This window comes from Strix uralensis, chromosome 6, assembly GCF_047716275.1.
Source record: "Strix uralensis isolate ZFMK-TIS-50842 chromosome 6, bStrUra1, whole genome shotgun sequence".
In the NCBI taxonomy this organism is placed as follows: domain Eukaryota; kingdom Metazoa; phylum Chordata; class Aves; order Strigiformes; family Strigidae; genus Strix; species Strix uralensis.
In genome coordinates this window covers 11,168,103-11,189,012 of record NC_133977.1, presented here as the reverse complement: position 1 = coordinate 11,189,012, position 20,910 = coordinate 11,168,103, and the positions used below count along the sequence as shown (strand labels likewise).

At 43.2% G+C, this 20,910-nt stretch overlaps 1 protein-coding gene across 5 annotated transcripts in view; it reads right to left on the bottom strand.

The window, feature by feature from the left end:
- Positions 1-14,935, bottom strand: part of MYO1B (myosin IB) — a 116,716-nt gene extending 101,781 nt beyond the window's left edge. For 3 of the 5 annotated variants that reach the window (XM_074872731.1, XM_074872734.1, XM_074872735.1), the window contains exon 1: positions 14,918-14,935. The gene's annotated coding sequence lies outside the window, so the exon portion shown is untranslated. Of the gene's footprint in view, positions 1-12,882; positions 13,000-14,917 lie in introns of those variants that run through there. The other 2 variants (XM_074872732.1, XM_074872733.1) reach the window with 2 other exon arrangements.
- Positions 14,936-20,910: the final 5,975 nt, after the last annotated feature.

Below are 20,910 nucleotides of genomic sequence, written 5' to 3'. Positions count from 1 at the left end.
TAATCCTTCACAGCTTGATCTGTTTTATGTTGGACAACACACTTGGGAGGAGAAGTGCTGGGCATGGTATGCCTGTAAAATGCTTTTATCCACACACTCCCACATTACACGTAGTCTTTTAAAACACAGACCGTTGTATCTACTACTTGCAGTGCCTGGGACTGCCATCCAGCTAGGCCAGTTGAATGGAAAACTTTCTTGTCCCTCTTGGCCACAAGGATGGCAAATTAAAAATTACACTATCCCACAGCCACAGCAGTCTTATCAGCCAGTCTGAAACAAGAGCTAATGAAAACTATAAATAGAAGATGATACAGAAAATAGGCCAAACCCCAAAAGCCTTGTACAATTAAGTTCACACATTCTCTAAGGGGAAATGAAGTAATACCCCGTTATTAGCATACAGCATGTTACGGAATTGTCCAAGGTTTTCCACATCACCCTCATACTGTAAAACAGCAACAATTAATTGTCAGCAGCTTCCTACAGATGTGCAGTTCTTAGCACACATTTGCATTTGCTGCACTGGAGTTATCACCAGCTGCAGAGGTGGCTCGTTTTTCTTCTTTTGTGGCCCCATAGCAAAAGGACCATTTCTCTACCATCAAAACTGACATAATAGATGTACTCACATATGCTTCAAGCTCTGACTATTAACAGAAAACAAAATAAGCCTTTGGTTTCACTACCACCAACTCACTGTAGAAAATAACTCTTACAAAAGAAAAGGTGGTTAACAGGGACAACCTGCAACATCAGTAACTCAATAGTGGAGTTTAAACTGATTTCATGTTCCAGGTCTGATCCTGAGCTCCCGTCAGGCTGTATTATGCTTGCCCACTCATTCCCTTTTTTCTCTGTCAGGGAGCAATCAGCCCACACAGAGCGGGGACACTGACAGGCCACTGCTGCAAAAAGCAGCTAGGGACGCAGTGTCATTATCTGAACAAAACAAAACAATAGGGACTACAGCCATCTTGTACTACTCATGATAACATAAGCATCAATTTAGCAAGAGGCAGGATTTAAATTCATCCTGTTCTGCTGCCCAGCAAACCCTACATATTCGCTGGCCTCTGACTGATGCCCAGAAGGATCAACTTCATTGGAAACATCTTGTGCTGGTTCACCAGGTAAACTGAGGCACACTCTGCAGCTGAACTGTTATAGATCCCTTTTCACTCAAAGCCAGATTTCCCAACATCAACATGTATGAAAAAATGTTGATATCATCCAAAGAAAATCTTTGCTTTCCCTTCAGACCCCCTAACTTTTTACTCTCTGAATGCTACAGGGGAGCGGTACCCCCAGAATTTCCTATCTGCTGCCTGGCCACTGTCTGCTAGGAACATCTGCACCCTTCTGCCCAGCTCTGACTGCTCGTAGATGTTGCTCTGTCACCACCAACGTGCTGAAGAAGAGAGCACGCAGAAAACAGCGTGGTGTTGCAGCCCACGATTTCTTCCTGCAAGAAAATGGACTTGAGAAACCTGACAGACAGATTGCAGGAAGGAATGTTAATAGGTATCACAATGGCAGTAAAAGCACTCTTAAAGAGCTAAAACGCTTCCTCTGACTCTCCATCTTTCCTTTTGGTTTGGCCAATGTGTAAATATCTTCTGAATTCCTTTTCCTCCCACAGTCCTACTGAACAAATCAGTGTTTGCAAAATGAGAAAGTTTATAATTTGGGGCTTTTGAATTAGCTAATGTTTCTCACATCTTACCTACCAAGCAAGGGCTATTATTTGAAAGCCTTGCGCAACTTCTCTTTATTTTCTGTAGGCACTGAACATTACGTATGTGTACCGGATTCCTTGAGTACTTAACAACAAACACCTCCAGTGAATTACAAAATTAAAATGTGGCATTACGGAGTATATTTGTATTAGGACTGCAGGAATGTTTGCATTCAGCATCAGCTAAATGGGAACGGCTCTTTAGCAACATCAGATTAGGACAGAGTTGCGCGCCAGTGACTGCAATTTAGATGACAGATTTGCCCAGTAGAATTCCATAGGAGGAACGAATGCTCTGCTGGCTCCTGCTACCAAACACCACACATTTAGCTAAAGATTGGGTAATTGTCAAGAAATAAACAGGCCGCTTAAAGTACTGCTGAACAAACAGCTGCAACCAAGTGAAGCAATATAATTTTTTAGTAATTTAACAATGGAGTCTTAACTGCAGTTTAGAAAAACTAATAGTCTAATGATTAGACTTCATTAGGATGGGTACAAAATGTTTCCTGGGACATTGTCTCCTACTGACATAAACGGTGGCTGAAACTTTCTCCATTAACATGACTCAGGTCCTTTATAAATACAGAGGGGAGAGGTTTGGTTGTTGCTGCAGTTCTTTGGGGTTTGTTGGGGGTTACTGTTGGGGTTTTTTGTTTTGTTGTGGTTTTGTTGTGGGTTTGGGTGCTTTTTTTATTTTAACATCAGCTTGATTACAATCTACATTAAGCAGTGATTAGTTGCCATTAATCCCCCAAAAGTAAGAGACGTCTCTTTCGTGCCTCTGTTCATATCCTTCCTGACAAGACTATGCACCACTCTTGTATCATGTCAAAGGTGCACAGTGCTTTGCCACAAAACCAAAATAACCTGAGCCATGTATGCAGAAGATACAGCTTTGCCCTCCTCCACTTCCCTAATAAAAGACTAATTCATGAGCCTAAGGGAAGGAGTGAGGGGCTGTGTTTGCATTTCTCAAAGACTACTTTCTGCTACTTTTGCATACTAGTTTGAATAACATTAGCACGGATATTACCTGCTGTAAGAGACCGTGAGGTATATCTACTCTGCAATTTCTGCTTTATATTCCCAGCAGTCCAGGTTTTCAAATTACTTCTAACAATTATTTTGCAACCATAACACAGTAACTGCCACCAGTAATTACACTCAGGGGTTGATCTATTTCCTAAGTCAACTTGCAGCTTTGCTTTACCTCATTTGGGTTGGTCATACACTCACACTAGGTTTTGGGAAAAACATTTGGGTCCTTCAACATTGCTAAGGTACCCTTCTTCAGCACCTGTTAAAATATAGTCTTAAAATAATCAAAAGGGATTTGGTACTCCATTTTTACCCTGCAAAAGTTCCTTTACATTTTGAATTATATTGACAGGCTTCAAAGATTGTAGGTGTGGAGTAGCCTTTTCTGTAAATGGTTATTCTGGAGCCTGATTTTTTTCTCTTTTGTTTTTTTAAATTACTTCTGTTTAATGGGGAGAACACCTTGGGCATTTTCAATGCATCTGGAAATAGGTCTTCACTAACAAGGCTGTTTGCAGTCCAAAATTCTGGTTAAATTCCCACTGACTTCAGCAGAAACAGGATCCATGGTGGTTTCTTACATTTAGGCTTTTCTTAGTCATTACCTAACCACAATGTTTTACAATCATTCCAGGTCCACTTCTAGAGAAAGGGATAAAATATTGAGGAATAAAGAGGGTCTCTTTTTGGCACATACCTTGCTAAGATTCTCTTTAATCTTTTTCAAAATAAGAAGCAAATGTGACCACAAAACTAAAAGTTGACAAAAGTCCTGCTTTCTTCCCCTAAACCAAAGACTAGATTTCAGACTGACAGCATTCTTCGGACAACATGATTTTTTAAAAGTTGTCCATACAGAACATGAACACAAAGAAAATGCCCTCATTCTTTAAAAAAACAAACAAACAAAAACACACACACACACACAAATTAGCTTTTACTACTGGATATTCGAACTCCACTAAGCAGGGGGTGCCCTTTTAAACTGATTATCTTCATCTTTCAAGCTGCCGCTTACAGTTTTTTGCCAATTTTTCGGGATCCTACCCAATCCAAAGGTTATGTTTGCATAGCTGTTGCAGAAGAGAGGCACAAAACCCAAGGTAGGACTTATTTATTTTGGGGGATCTTCTTTGTTTGTTGTGTGTCACACACCAGTAGCTTGCTACCACACCAGCGCTTGCATTCAAAAGATCCCCCAGTAGCAGATCCTCACAAAACAACCAGCCCTCAAAAAGTCAAAACATTTCTTTCAACTGAGGTTTCACTCCTTTGGGAGAGATCCAGCGATCAACTGTAATCTAGATCTTTCACTTATACTTTTATTATAAAAGGATTTTTACTTTCCCTTCCACAAAAGTATGTGGGCAGAGAGCAAGCCTTGCTTCCTCCAGTCAGCACATGAACCACACAGCCCTGATACAGGCAAAAGAAGTCTGCTCATGGCGGGGCAACTGGAGTGAACACCAATTTATATCATGTCAGTAAGGTGGGTATTAAGAGATGTCTTAATACTACAGGGTTAAAATACCAGAGTACATGCTGATCTTCTCCTCACATGCTTGTGTGTGTTGCCTGTTAAGCAGTCGATGATAAGCCTTGAAGATATGCAGAATATGAAATAACAGAACAGGTAGCACCGCAGCTTCAGTCAGATGCCAACAGCAGAAGGACAAGCAGCCACAGAAAGTCATCACGTCAGTCACTGAACCAGACTTAAAACTGGGCACGGACAAACACAAAGGTAGTCAGGAACTTCAGGAAATCCAGATTCCAGAAGAGGTGTTGGTGCCCCTACCTACCCACCATCAAGTCGCCCACGATAGCTGAGCATACCCGTAAATCCTAGAGCAGCTGACAAACACCATCGCGCTCACGGAGTTACCCCCAGAACAAGGTCCAAGTTTCCATGCACCCATATACCCAGACTTTTTATTGCTTGGAAGAGAAAAGCTAAATTTACATGGCTGAAAGCACTGTGTATTTCCACACCATTCACCTTCCTTTTCCATTTAAAATAGAAAGAAAAGAAGTCACCCAAACACCACCCCACAGATCTTATTCTTGCCTGTTGCAATTTCCCCCTCCTGAAAACCTCCCTGGCAGGCTCCTTGTAATATTTATAAATACCATTTGGAATATTTTTAGCCTAGTATTTTATAAAAATAAGACAAGTCACGATAGCTATACATGTCTTGGCCTATACATCTACTCTCTCATACATGTCTAATATTGAATCTCATTCAAAGGACAGAGGAGTAAAGGACAACAGAATAGCTAATTTTCCACACACCTATAAAAGCAGGCAGGAGAGGAGATCTGAGCATAAGCATCCCATCAGAGACATGGGTTGCAAGGAGAACAAATACCTTATTAAGTACCACAGAGCCACTGCAGAAGAATGGCTCCACAAAATTCCCTAGCCACAGAAAAGCTTCAAATGGAAATTATTGCTTCTTTGCAAGTCAATCTGTCACAAGAGAAAAACCTGCAGGAAGTCAGACTCGATTAAGTCCCAGTTCTCCCAGGACTAGCTGCCAAGGTAACAGAACAGTGCAAGGTTTCACCCTACCATTTGCCATCACTGTCTATTCTGCACATCAATTTCTCTTCAGCAAAACACTGCTGGTTTTAATGAAAAACAGAGAGGGGGGAAATAAAAAAAAAAATTGGATGCAAGTGTTCAGGAAGAAGAAGCAATACTTGCCCAAACCCAGGCTAAAAAAGCATCTACTTAGGGGCAGAGGAGGCTTAGATAAATTACATGCACTGTTTAGACATGTTTGCTTGTCTCAAGCGTTGAACTGTATCCACAGTTTTGTCATTTTCATTCTCAACAGTCACTTTCAGTAGGACACCTGAAATCACAGGATAAAAATAATCAATTTATAAATCAAGGTATCTCCAGCTATTCCTGTGTCTCTCTTATCAAGAGATATCTCGAACAATGAGACCAGTTCAAGAAGCTGCATTTCAACACACAGTAATCACTCTTGTCCAGATGTCCATGAAGTTAGAAGCCAGCAGATAGTATTTTTATTAACATCTAGCACGACAAACAAAGGCACTTCCAAATGAAATGTAACACTTTGTGGATTTAGAGAGGGACACCTTCCTAAAACATCGGTAGAAAGCATCTCCCTCCCACAGAAGGAAAACAGACGGTCTCATGGCAGACAAATTCTACATATACTCACAGGTACTGAGTTTTCTCTCACTTTGTTTCAGCGAGAACTATCATCTGGCAGTTTTAGGAAGCAAAAAGATCTATTCACATGAGATACAGGCAAGCTTCCCGTGTCAGAAATCTGCTACGAGGTAGAAGGAGCTCCAGCTGTACCCTTGCTTGCCAAAAGATTTTCCAGGGTTTCTCCTGGAGTGAACTTTGTTTTAACACAGCCTTGCACTCTTTGATCACTGAAGGTAAATCTCCAGAGCCCTTTTAACTGCTACAGCCTGACCGTCTGTGAACTGAACAATGGCAATAGTAGCTGTATCTGTTCTGCATGTTCAAGACTGGTGCCAAAACCATTGTATCATGCAATCATGACTACTACACTGCACTACTCCAGAGTGTGATTTTTCAGCCTTCTAATGTTTCATGAGAAATAGTTCCTACAGTATGCCTAATTTCTAGCCTAAATCTATTCATCGTCAGCTAACACGCACTTCTTCTTGCTTGTGCTAATGCTATTGGGTTTTTGTTTTGTTTTCAAATGTAAATGTATTTTCTCCCTCCCAGAAAAATATTTAGAGAGGATTATCTCATGGTCCTAATTCTGAATAAAGCATAGCCAGTACTGCTCACTTTCCTCCCAGTGGCTTCCTCATCCCCCTGACCACCCCAATAGCCCTCTTCTGCTACCACTTCTATTTGAGCCCACCTTCGCTGAGCAGGGTTAACCAAGGCTGTACAGATGATTCCTGGTACATCATGGCAGCGATACTTCCTCATCACAACCAGGAATATTCCTTCGGAGAGAGGGTGATTCATTTTCACCCACCTCCACGACTCTTTTTCCTTCTTCAAACTTTCACCTGGAATCAGCACTTCCCTAGCTCACCCTGCGTGACTAAGCTCGACTGCTCCATCAGTCACAGACCTACTTTCACACGTAAAAACTAGGAAGGGTCTTCAGACACTCAAGTAACCAATTGGTTATTGGTTTGGCTGTAGGTTTAACTTGTTTAGCTTGTAAGTTTAACTACTCCCCAAAATAATCTGTCTTTCAACCTCTACCATCTTCCTTCTGACCTCTCTCCAAGCCTCTCTAGATGAAAAGGTAGAGCAGCTGGTATTCTTGCCACAAGTTACACATCCCAGATATTCCTTCTTTCACACTGGATAAGCATGAGCTCCACTAGAAAAAGCTTTTTTCTCCCCCCTTGAACATGAAGCTCTAGCAAAGCCATTTGGTAGATGGTTAACTGGTTCCCAGAGTGCCATAAGAAATGGCACCTCTTCATCTCTCAGCCAGTGTCACCACTGTCTCTCTTTACGCTGCTTATTTGCTTCCACAAAAGAACAATGGAGAGGCTTAATATCAACTTCACTCCCTTCAACAGCTCTCCTAAAGAACTAACTTCTCCTTACAGTGCCATCCAAAGAGTCCTTATGCAACAAGGACTTTAAGGATGCCTCTTTGATCTGAAAGGACACCCTTAACTGTCCTACAAATTGTTTTAACACAAAGGCATTAGAATATAGAGAGTAAGTGCAACTTCCTTTGCTCCTGCTTTCCCAAGATACAGAATTCAATGCTTTATCACCCAGAGGCGTCTTTGTTTCATTTTGGAGGTGCAGGTTTTCAAAGGTCAGTGGAAAAGATTAAAGCACAGTATCAGGACATTACATATGCTCCATTGTGCATAAAAACCGGATACCTTAAGGTCAAGTCTTTACAAAGATATTCAAACACCAGTATGCTCTTGTAGACACGAAGAAGAACAGACTCCATAAAGAAAGTAAGTAGAAACATTTTAGGATGTGACTGCTCTCTACTCGGTTTTCTTTCCATTGTAGTAAAGCCTGGAGTTTAATTATTCTTATTCCTAGTTCAAAGCACCTCTAGCACTTTAGAGCATACAAATTATGAAAATTTTGGAAAATTATAGAAAAAGAAGCAGAAAGCAAAAAACAAGAGAGCCTGCATACAGAGCATATTTGTGGGCCCAGGAAACTTGTACCAATGCTGACCAGACTGTGGTCACAAACTTTTTAAAACTGCTTTCTGCTGACAGTAGGGAAAAATGAGTCTCTCCTTGCTGCCTGTACTTAGAAAATAAAGAAATCTACCACAAGTAACTCTGACAGTACAGCACCCACCAAACCTTTTGTTACTCAGCACCTATTCCTCATAAATTATCTCCTCTTTTCCTCCTTCATATATGCTTTTTCTTTCTTCCTGGTCCTCTTGTCCAACAGTGTAAGGATTTCTGCTAATATAAGACCCTCATAAGGACTGTTGCCTCTATAAGAGAGGGAGAACAAGGCAAAGATTACTAGTACACCCACACCAAAGCAATTCCAAGGCAGCACTACACAAAGTCAGGAACAAAGCAATTACCAAGACCCCAAGATATGCCCACTCCCCACCCCTGCAAAGGAGAAAATCTTTGTGACAGTAAATGTGGAAGTGTTCAAGGCCAGGTTGGACGGGGCTTTGAGCAACCTGGTCTAGTGGAAGGTGTCCCTGCCCATGGCAGGGGGGCTGGAACTAGATGGTCTTTAAGGCCCTGCCAACCCAAACCATTCTGTGATTCTCCCACTCACTCCTTAGGACTCTGGATATTTGGATTCCTTACCTTGGGCCTTTGGCTTCTTTGCTGAAACATTAAATCCAGCTACTTAGGCTAGAGGTCACCCCTTGATTGCTTTCAACCCAAAGGCTGGAGCATTAGGATGTGTGTTACATGCTTGTGTGTATGTTTTCCACTGGAGAGAAAGGACGCTGCTCTTGCTTCTGGGGTCCATTACTCCTGCTAGCCTGTCTGCACAGAAGGATTCCCCAACCAGTTTGCATCTGAAAAGGGGACTTGATAATTCTTCTTCATCTCTGAAACTGTATTTTGAAACTTCAGTCTTTCCCACTGAAACACTTTTATCATCACAGTGACTTTGCCAGCAGACTTAAAATATATCAAGAAATGGACACAAGTTTACTTGCTGATACCAAATGGGAAATTTCCTAGTAACAAAGAGTTGGGAGAAACAAAAAGATTAAGCGACTGCACAGTTTTCTCTAAAAGCTATGCCACTAGCTCTTCGTATGGAAAAAGACCACTTGGATGGCTCTAGCCCTGCGACTGGATGATACATTAATCTAAAATCTCGAGTCTGCAAGCAACTCCAAAGACTCTACATGTAGTTACTTAAAGGAAAGGTAAGCAAAAGGTAATATGAACTGCTTGGTTTTACAACAAGATTCTTCAAACACAAAGCAAAGAATCAGCAATGGCAGGAGTCACTGAAAATGGCCACGAATACCATAAAAGCTCTACTCCAGCTCTACTCAAAGAAGAGCCTGTCACAGGCCAGGCTGCTCCCTGAGGATCAAGCCACACATTTCACAGTTACCTGCCTCCCTGATACAGGATATGACTGCAACAAACATGATACGCCAGTGGCTTCTGGAGGATGGGGGACAGGTACCAGAGGTAAGTAAAGAAGTAGAGGCCACGTGAATAGAGGAAAAACACAGCTTGGCAGGAGACCAAAGGCAAAAATTATGAGAAAGTGGGGAAGAGAGTTAATGTCCCTAGTGAGGTATGGAAGCTAGGAACCCCAGATAGAGTCCCAGACTGCCTTCCTTTATTTTCTCAGTGAGCAGAGGTACTTCTATTCAAAGGGAAAAACACTTTATATATATTTATATATTTTTATATATGTGAAAGGACATGGAAGAGTTTTGAGAACTTCACCTTCCTCTTCCCTCACCATTCTCCCCCAAGATGGGGCTTAAGTCCAACAGCAAAAAAAGAGGAGATCTTGGTCTCCACACTTTGTTCAGACACCAAAATCTGGAGTCATACAAACTGAAAGAACAAAGCTTTCATAATCTACAAGCAAACTGGGGCACAACTGTAAAGGGTGCATGTCTTGAGACTAATGCTCAAACCCACCAGGAAAGAGTCACAAGGACCCTTGCTGCAGTTCCAGTAGACTCTTCAGCAGCTACTTCACAGCACATGACAAAGAGTTGCAGCCCTTTCCATTATCCCATCAGAGCAAAATAAAAATCTTTACTTTTTTTTTTAGGAACTGCAAAACAAAGGAAAATTAATGTTATTCTTTACTGCTTCTTTATGACAAAGCATGCCTTGATGTTAGTTTATACATCAGAAATCAAGCTCTGGTTTCCTTCTTTTTGAAGGATATGAATGGAGAGGTTACATAAGGGTGTAATAGGAGCTGTTACTTCCTTTCCCAGTTGAAGAGAAAAAGCTGTGGATCAGGTTACAGACTCAAGGGCTGGTCATCACTACCGCAGCCTTCCTAAACTTTTTGCCAGTAGTCCCCCAACAAACAGGAGAAGCTACTTAGAAGGCTCTGGGAATTCCTAAGACTAAGTACATATCTATTAGGGGGGAAAAAAAGCCTTTATTTTGGTCTTTCATCAAACTCAGGAAATTCCCCAAGCTTGACGCATACAATCACTCAAATTGCCATTTTCCATTTCAGTTTGTTCTTCATTAGCACAATAAAAAGGATGAATGAAATATATGGTAAGATTTATAGGACATGTGACACGTGAGCTACACTGAATAAGCTTAGCACACTGACGGAGTGCTTAATTTTGGCAGCTGTGTTAGCATTTGTCCCGGCTCTAACCGCATACGGCAAGCAAAAGGAGGAAACATAGTGTCCAGATTGGCCTACACGAGCACTAAGCTGTTCTCCAAACCGTCCCACTTGCGCTTTCTTCACCTTCCTCTCCGGTTCCCAAGCCACTGCTATTACTGCTGCTGAAGGAAGATGAGATCAGACTCCAACACAAGGAATTTCTGTTCCCACAGAGCTCAGAGAAACCAGATGATCTCAGAGGATCATGTGAAGCGAGTCCATGACACTTCCATGAGGCAGAGTATCTCCAGTATATTGCCAGCAGTTTCTTAAGAGTGCACAGTGGGAAAAATTAATGGCTTTGCTTATGTTTCCAATTTTTCTCTCCCACTTCCTCCTCTCATTTGCCAGACTTTTATTTTCCCTTCCCCTAGAAGCACTAGTAGGCTTGCAATGTACATTTGCCCTTCTAAAGGGAATTACATCAAGTCTTGCCCAACGTTTGAAAGGGCTAACACACATAGCTACATTAAACTACCTTCCCCTGGCATCGTTTCCTCACAGAGTCCCTCCCCTCAGACATGGGAAACAAAACAAAACAAAAAAAAGGAAAGACAAAAAGGCAAGTTTCTGTGATCTAAGATGCTTTCATGAGTTCTTTCACCTTTCCCTTGCAGAGCACTTAATCTGTCTCTAGTGCCCATACAGAGCCAGAATCTTTTCAGATGTCCATCAAATATGCCACCTAACACCACAGAGGTGTTTCCAGAAACATCATCTTTCCTAAGGACAGGGAGAACTTGTGGTAACCTAACATACCAGTAATTGCTACACGATGGTAAACGCCAACATGAGCAGTGATCACTGTACATTGCTCTGGGAATAATGGGAATGCTCCAACCATTACACCTTCACACAGAATCAAGCCAGAGGCAGCACTTTGCATTAAGCACTAAATTAAAGACATTCTTAAACTCAGGCCTGGGACAACTGGAAATAAAAACACGTGCAGAGAAGAACGTCGTTAGCTTTAATATGTTTAAAAGCAGTCAAGCCCTGAACTCTACTTTAACAGATGGGTTGGACTACTCCTGTTCCCTAACACTGCACACTTTTGGGGGAAGCCTTGTTTTTGACACAGGGCTTGACAAAGTGATGATTCATCCAGGGAAGGATGGGCAGCTTGTTGCCAGCCTTAATTCACAATTAACAATAGGACAGCCGGATATGGGAAACTCATGATTCAACACAAAAATTGCAGAGTCAGCCATTTTACCCGACCTTTACATTTTCCAGTGGTCATTCCTAATCTGGATATATTTTAAATAGTTTCTCCAACATATTTAAGGGTAGCTAGCTTTGATTCATTACTGTCACGTTTGTCCTATAGGATAGCAGCCCTGATGAAATGCGTAGCAATTGACTTAATCACATCATCTGAAATGGCAAAGGCTGAAATTCCTCGAAAAAGCAAACGGCAGGCGTGCGCCCGGCCGTCGGAGCGCGCAGGTAGCGTGGGCCAGACAAGTGGGCGCTGCAGCCCTGGGCCAGCCCCGCTCCCCGCGGGCCCTGCCAGGACGGCCACGGCTGTGCACGGCGGATCCGGCCGCTCCGAGGAACAAAGGGATGCCCGGCCCCAAACCCGGCGGCAGCAGATGTCCTGCACCCGAGCCCAACAGCCTCGGCCTCCGGGCGTGCAGACAGACGGCCGTAGCTGCGAGGCTGCACCCCGGCGTCCCCTCTGAAAAGCCCTTCCTCGAGCCTCTTCTCCAAAAGCCACCCGACGGCAGAATTCATCACCCTGCTCCAAGTTACCAGCCCTCTTCTCACCGTCCGCCCCTCTCCCCATACCCGAGCCCGCTCTTTTCAATTAGGCGAAGCCGCGCGCACACACGGTAATTATTTTGGACAAGAAAAAACAGATGCCACAGTCTCTCTCCAGAAAAATCACACACACACATTCTGATTTTCACGGGTAAGATCCGGACCGGCTCAGTGTACACACCAGCCTTCGCGCCCCAACGAAGCCGCCTGAAGCCCGCAACCACCCTCCAGGTGCCCGCGAAGCCCACAGCGCCCGCAGCCCGTCCCAGAGCCGCGGGTTTGCCCCAGGAAGGGACGCCCAGGAGGCACCGGGGTTCCCGTGCTCGGCACCGGGACCCCGGCACCGCCGCCCGCTCCTCGCAAGGGACGCGGCACCGAACACCCCTCCCCCGCCCCAGTACCCCGAAGCCCCCATGGGGGGCGCGGCGGCTGCCGCCCCGTCCCGTCCCGCACCACAAAGGGGGCCGGGGCCGTGCGGGCGGGGGATGAGCCGTACCTCTGCCGCCGAAGGGCGCTGCCCGCCGTCCCGCGGCAGCCCGCCGCCTCCCGCCCCGAGCCGGCGGCGGACGCGACGCTGCCCTACCCTGTCCTGCCTTTCCCCGCCGTGCCTTGCCGGAGCGGAGCGGGGCGCAGCCCCGGCCCCGGCCCCAGCCCCGGCCCCGCCCGCGCGGGGCGGAGGCGCCGCCGCCCGCCGGCCCCCGGCAGCGCGCGCCCGCCCGCCCCGGCCCCGCAGCGCCGCCCGGCGGGCGCCGCTCCCCGCGCCGGGGGCGGGGGAGCGTGCCCCGGCCGCCCCGGGGCTCCGCCGCAGCCCCCCCCGCCACAGCTCCCCGTGTGCAGCGGCAGGTCCCCGGCCGAGCCCGCAGGGGCCGAGCGGCGGCAGGTGCTCCCCGCGGGGACCCCCCCGGCCCGGTGCCCCGGCGCTGCAGGGGAGCGGGGCGCCCGCCCGCCCCTCCTCGCCCTTGCACGGCTCAGCCCTAGGCAGGGGCACATCTCCAGCGTACCCCGCTCTTCAGTTTGTCCCTCCTGTGCTTCACCTTTAGCCTTCAAACACGGCCCAGAACGGGAACCTGCCCTGTTCCAGCAAGAAACCCAACATCCCCGACTGGATTTCTGCAGTAATGTTTTCAGCACCTCCTCGAGACATTTTAAATGTAAGCACCCAAAAGTATTTACAGCAAGCTTTGACATCTCTTACCTGCCCAGTCCCGCCCCTGATAAGCACAAAAGCCATCAACAACGTCGGGCGACTACCCCATTGTGTGGAAAGAGGGAAAAAAAAGAAAAATCCCTAAGGGTGTAATTCATATCGTGTCTCGGCCATTCCCTGGCCTAAAACTGGGTCTGAGGGCGAGTAAGCTGACATTTCTCCCCACCCCATAAAAACTCCCCGATGCACAGATGAGCCAGGGGAGCACTCAGGTCTGCACGTTACACTCACACACTTCCTGGCAAAATACCCTGCGTGAATAGTTTCACTGCATGTGCTTTTTCCTAAGGAACCAATTACCACATTAGCTTTTTGTTATTTTTTTCATGTTTGCAAGTAGGCTTTTTCCAAGCTGGGTTGTTTTAAAACAGCAACGAGCTTCAATTCAACTACAAGCTGACCCTGTGTTTGATAGGTATAACAGTGAAGAGGACCTGAACTACAGACACACTTACATCACCAGATTCAATACGATCAGAACCATACAGTAAAGATGCAAAATGCATTTTAAAAACCTTTCTCATTAAAACACTTCAGTTATTTCAAAGTAAATACTGTATTTTCAGCCACATATGATAATCCTTGGTAGTCTTTCTGCATATAGAAAGAGATTGTATTCTCACACAATTTTTCAAGTCTGTAATTATACAAATGCTGGAGACAGCTTTCAGATGAATCCCAGGAACTAGAGCCCTGCAGCCCTGCTGATTCATAGACTCATCACTATTTTATTATCTGTAGATTTTCAGAGCAGATGCTTAGCTCCTAGGATTTGTCTCACCCTTAACTTTTTATATCTGTAAAAATAATGACTGCTTTCATTAGAAGTGACCAAAAACTGGTTCAACAAAATATTTTTCAACTGAAAAATTGAAGGCTTGGTCAAAACTCAGTTCTGCGGAAACAGTGACAGCCTGATGCAGGTATTCTCAGGAAAATAACTTAAGTTTGGGGTGGTCTGAAAGAGACATGGGCAGCACCATGCCCCTGTCCTTTTGCCCCATTCTCCATACAGCTTTCCTCATGACTCAGCTTGTGGTTCTGGGACATAGTTATTGCATTCTTTCCCAATTAATGGGGGGGGGGGGGGGGGGGGGAAGTAATTTCCTTTTACTCCAAATCTAAATGAAAATGAAATTCAGGTTTTTGTAAGGAAAGCAGTTACTGTCCAGCCAACACTATTTATCAACAACATACCCAGAACAGTAAGAAGCATCACAAGACAGTGACTGCAAACATTTCACGGACAAAGTACCTATTTCGACTTTACACATTAAAATGATCATAAGTCATCACATTGGCATGAAAATACAAAATTTTCTACCTCAGAGGTTAAAATTCTCCATTTCATCCAAAGAGAAGCATCAACATTGGAAAAAAGCAGTGTAGCTTTCCTTCCATGGTCCTACCGCTGTGCTTCAAAAGCATTAATGGTGGCTACTTGTCAGACACACTCTTCATGCCCATTTGATGCTTAGATTCCTGTAAATAAGAATGTCCATCTGTAACAGCTGGTGATATTTTGTAGCATTTATAACACAGATAATATTAAGCATCCTCATGAGGCTGCTTTGTCCTCCAGGAAACAAACCAAAAATACCCAGAGTTTTCCCCTAGTCTTCCAGCACTCCATTCCTCCCTTGTTTCAGATCTCTGCAAAAGAAGATATATCATTACCCATCCTTATTCTGGGGCAATTTTCCACTCTCACTCTTTATAAAATGTGAATAAGCAGCCTATCCCTATACCTTATACTCTTGACTTTGTAGGGTAAGCAAAGAAACAAACATTGGTCCTGAAACCTGTGTTCTTTCGGTAAAGCAAGTTAGTGCAACGCAAAGGGTATCACAACTCAGTCTAGATTTTTTTTGCTTTTCACTACATCTACCGGGCTACCATAATTATCACTGACACAGTTTGCAGTAAATACAAAAAAAAAAATCTAAAATAAACTAAAAGACATACCTGGTCACAGATGATCAGGCAGATACAGAGAATTCTTTTCTTTAAGAAATGGCTCTTTTCTTAAAGCCAAATGGTGTATCCTGGACCATATAAGACACATCAGGGATAATCAGTATTCAACACACATTCAGGTCTCTTTTGAACATTAGAGATAACCTAGAGGATATTTAAGGGGAATTTCCAACTACTGAATCATTAACTATGCTTTCTTTAGCACACACACGTCATTCTGTAAGGGCATAGGCAGAGGCTTCATTTGGCAACAGCCTACAGCAATTTCAGAGAGAAAACGGGAATGTGGCTGCATCCCTGTCTTGCAGCTCCCAAGCCATGGACTCCCCAGAAGCTGTGGCAGACATCTGTGTACATCAGAACAGTTTAGGAGCTGCTTATTTACAGATGGTCTTTTTTTTTTCCTTTTCTTTTTTTGGATGTTTCCAGAGGATTATAGATTATAGTTTCCTGATTACAGCCTTAAGTCCTACAGCTTCACAAACCAAGCAAGTCATATACAAAACCAACTGTAAAACTAGCTGTTGCTAAGACTGCAAGGGCAAAATTGGAGATTCAGGGTCCTGTTTAGACTGACGAACCATGAATCAAACACACAACAGTCCTTAGACTTGCCTATGACAGTCCCTGGCAATTAGAAGAGCACTAGTTAATGGCTAGAAGTACCTCCTAGCCAACCTTGCTGAGAAAAGAAAGCAAAGAATAGCTGAGCCAGCCACTTCAGAGAACAAAAACAGAACTACTGTGAACCATAATTTGTACTGCCTGTCAGGATTTGCAACAAGGCAGGATAGTAATCTAGTCTCAGTTGTGTTCATGGCTCTAGGATGAGGTTAGCTCACTAGAAATACAAAAATATCTGACATTATTAGATAAAATGGTAGAAGTCTTCTCAAATGCATTTAGTTGGTAGAACGATGCATTAACAAATCAGTACTTAAGACAAATATTATTATATTTATAACTTAAAATTAGCTTTCATTAGCTTAAAAAAAAAAAAAAAAGAAAAACAAACCCAATCCTTGTTTTTCTTAACCTTTCTTTCAGACACCAAGGATAGTTACTGATTGACATGATTTATTATTTAACATTTGTTTGGATATACAATTCTCATATATGGAGAGATTAGCTATCAAATTATTCCTATTCATAAACGATGAAATTGAGTCAGCAACAATAACTCAAACAAACCAAAAAGCAATTCCTTGACAGAGCTGAAAACACAATTTAGATGTCTGTGTTTCTAATCTCATGCTTAGCCACAAGACCAAGCTTGGCCATTTTTCCTATACTCAGTGAGAAAATTCTGCATACTCATAAAATGTTGCAGCTATACCTCTGTTCTAGATCACTGGGACTGAGTGCATATCAGAAGTTGTGGGAATATACCCTACAGTAGTTATAATTCTTTTCCACTTCAAGCAAAACAAAACAGTACTCGTAAGACAATGTCAGGAAATCTTGCTCTAAGACTGAGGACAGGGATTTAACAAGAGTAGTCTCTGGCTTCTGTGTCATGGAAAATGGCCACAGGTTTGAGCTCTGTCTGCATACAAGTGAATGATTCAACAAACAAGCTGCCAGTGGTCCAAAGAATTCCAGTTTTGTGACTAGAAAACCAGAAAGCAAAGACTGTACATGAACACAGCTCATCCTTCACCCACCCGTGGCAAATTAAACTGCATGCAAGTTAGAACGAACAAGCAGTGGCTCTGTACAGCTCCTCAGGTGCTTTGGGAAGCATCGGTTAACTCAGCACTGAGATAGATCATCTGCCTTCTCCAACTGTAGATCTTATACAGGATTTGTATTCCCACCTGTCAAAACACTGTCAGCTTTCTATTTTGCCATGATGTCTCCTCATTTTGCCAAATAGGGACTTTCCCTTTTTGTCCAGAGGCAGGAATAAGCCTTCAATTAGCATGGCATTTTTCTCCTTTGCAGTGAAGACCGGCATAAGACAGCCTGAGGGTCTAGGCCTAGAATTCAAGAGAAGAGGTTGCCCCAGGGGAGATTTCACTCTGTATTTTTGCATTAAGCACAGGACAGGATCTGAGAAACATCATCCACTTTTTTCCTGGCTAATTCAGGCTTGAAATCAGTTTGGTGCTTGACGCAAGCTACCAAAGCCCACCAACCTAATCTGTTATGTTTCATGCTAACAGTCTTATGATAGACAAGAAAGCCCTGGTATGGAGGTGGCTCAGTCCCCAGCTCCTGCCATCACCCACCAGGCTCTATCTAGCAGCTGAGTGCTGCCTAGAGACATCAACATGTTTGGGCCTCTCAAAAGGCACGTCTGGAAAAGTGCCCCCTGTCAGTGCTAACACTGGTGAGATCTTTACATCAGCATGAACAACTTACAATAGCAATACGTTCAAAGTTTCATTTCCACAGTTGTTTCATTTGAAAACACATTTAAAAACCAACTGGGTATAAGGGCAGCTGATTCAGTTCAAGAAAATTTCCCCTGAAAATGGATTTGGTGTCCTCCTCAGCAGCCAGCAGGGAAGAAGAAGGATGGAAAGAATTCTGGAGAATTCAACACTGGCAGGCTCTGCAACTCTGTGAGCCTCTTGCACAAGGGCACATCCTCAGTCTGATTCAGTGATCTCAGTAGCTGGACCCAAAAGCCACCAGGCAGAATGAACCTCAGCATGGGTCATCTGCTCTGAAGGGCTGAGAACCTCCCTCTTCCGTACTTGGGTGATTATTTTCTGGTTTCTCTTTGTACGTACCTGGGATGCAGTGCACAGAAAAATGGACTTTCCATGGAAGCAGATACTGCAGTGTCTGATGGACTCACTAGCTGCTGGATCAGCACACTGAGTCATGAAACTAGGAGTCTCCAAACGGGTTTTTTTCTCTTACTGTTTTTTAAACAAACCACATACCACTTTTCCTGCTAACCTGCTTTAGTAACTCTGCTTTTCAGTTCAAAAGTATATCCATTACAATTAAGAAAAATCACAGAAAAAAAAAATTAAAAACACAAGAGAGCTACAAGAACCTTCTGAACTGTCATCTCGTTAATTCTGCAAATTTGGAACACATTTCAAGAGTTTAAGGAAGATTTTGATCAGAGGTAACACTTGGAATTTCAGACTTGCTAAGTAATATTCACCCAACCACCCAAAGGATTGTGCTGTTGATGTTACAGAACAGGAGAAGGTCCCATTTTTCCTAGTAGAACAAATTAATCTTTCTTCCCTCCATAAAAGAAATCTTTCGAGACATAACTGCATGCATCCCTTCACAAGCACCCTCCCAGGCAAATCATAAAAACTGTAATTAGGGGAGGAAAAAGGCCCAGTGTCCTGTGAGATTCAAAAGTTCATGTCAGATCAGTCCTCACCTTAAGTGGCAATGGAAAAATCTTCAGTCTGAAACCATGTTTCACGTGAGAAGAGTCTCTGTGCACCAAAAGACAAACATCACCAGTAAAGTATTCGTGCTGAGATCTCTGTGCATACAGGGAGATACAGCCTGAAAATCTTTGCAGCAGGGAAATTATGGATATTCTTTTCCCATTCTATACACTTCTCACAGTACTCTTTGATTTTGTAATGCATGTGGTTTTGTGGATTCCCAAGCACAATATATGATGTGTTAAAGATAGAGTTGCACTTATACTGAGATTTCTAACCATATATAACATCTGTTTGTGGGGATCCTCCTTCCCATAGGTATATGAACATAGTGATGACCTGTTCTTGTGCCTTGTATGGTCCTCTGTTATCAAGGACTCCGCTTAGAAAGAAAACTTGCACTTGGATGAAGGATATTGGACTACAACTATTCTTGCAAACAAAATTACCCAATACAAAAGGGTTGGAATTGAACTGTAGGTGTACGCAAACTTATTTTCAGAATAAACCCAAGTATATTATAACAATAAATTCCTAATGTCACATACTGAGGCTTAACAAATTGCTGCAGACTGGGAATAATCACACATGTCACATATTGAGGCTTAACAGGATGCTGCAGACTGGGAATAACCATTCCTGTGTGGTAGTATGAAATAACACAAAATGTCTACAATATCACGACTTCTAATGAGGAGTTATGCTTTATTATTATTTTCCCCACTATTTAAAACTGGTGTGCAATTTCCAGTAGAATTTGAAAAATGAAAGCCCACTTCTTGCAAAAGTAACCGACAGAAGATGGTGTTAGAAAAGGAGTTGCACCACTTAAGCCAACAGAAGTTTAAAAGAGAATGACCTTATAAAAGGTCTCATCCTAAACACTAATACTGAATGATGCCCAGGCAGTTACAGATGAGGAGGTTATTACATATGTCTTTCCTTTAGTTATGCATGATTCTCTCACCTTTGTGATTTTCTTAAAGAAGAGTTTAAATGGGAACCGACTATGAAAGTTTTAGGCTGTGGATTCAAAAACCTTTGTGAGTCCAAGCAAAAGCGCAGACAGATGGACAATTCAGCCAAACTCTGCTGGCTATCCACCAGTCTATGAATGGTAGCAACAATGAAAGCAGTATAAAGAGAAGTGCAGCATGGAAAAATCAGTGGCTAAAGAACTCAGAAATAAGATGCTTCTGGATGTTCCATCTTAATAATTTTGTAAACCTGAGAGTCTTCCACTTCCCCTGCTAGCTAAGGAAAAAGGATCAACTTATCTAGGGCACATAAGGACAAGTTTTTCTTCCAACTTAATTGCAAGAAAAGCCTGTGGAAGGTAACCTAGCTGTGAAGGATGTGACTGCACATGCCAGACAGATGTTGCCAGCACCAGAGTTCTTCCTATGTTCCCCAAATGTTAACTGCTCACTGGGGATTATGTATGTCTTATATGCAGGGAAATAGCAATTTCTTTGTTCTCCAGCTTTATTACGACAGAGTCAACTCTTTAGGAGTGCAAATTTTTGCCAACAAGAAGCAAATTAATAACATATGTATACGGTGTGTTTCTGCTTCCCTCATAGGTGAATGCAGTGCTTGTAAGAGATGCTATTTGCAACCTTCTTGAATCCAGCCCCAGCTACACCAGCGTGAACCAACTGCAGTTCTACTGGAAGAAGCAAAGCAACAGTGATGTAACTGATGCCTCAGCCAAACTTTTAACTCTGTCCAAACAGAAACAGAGCAAACACTTCAATGCAACTTTACATTGCCCCACTAACTCCTCATCAATGCAGTTACTCAAGCTATTCCACTACCTGTTTGAATCCAAGAATATACTTTATTAAATGTTACCAGAATAATCTCTAGTTTCTCTGTCAAAAGGCAACTTAGACAAACAATTCCAGTATTCTCTGATCATGTATGATTTAGCTATTCTCTGTGATTGTTATTCTGTGTAATATATAGATTC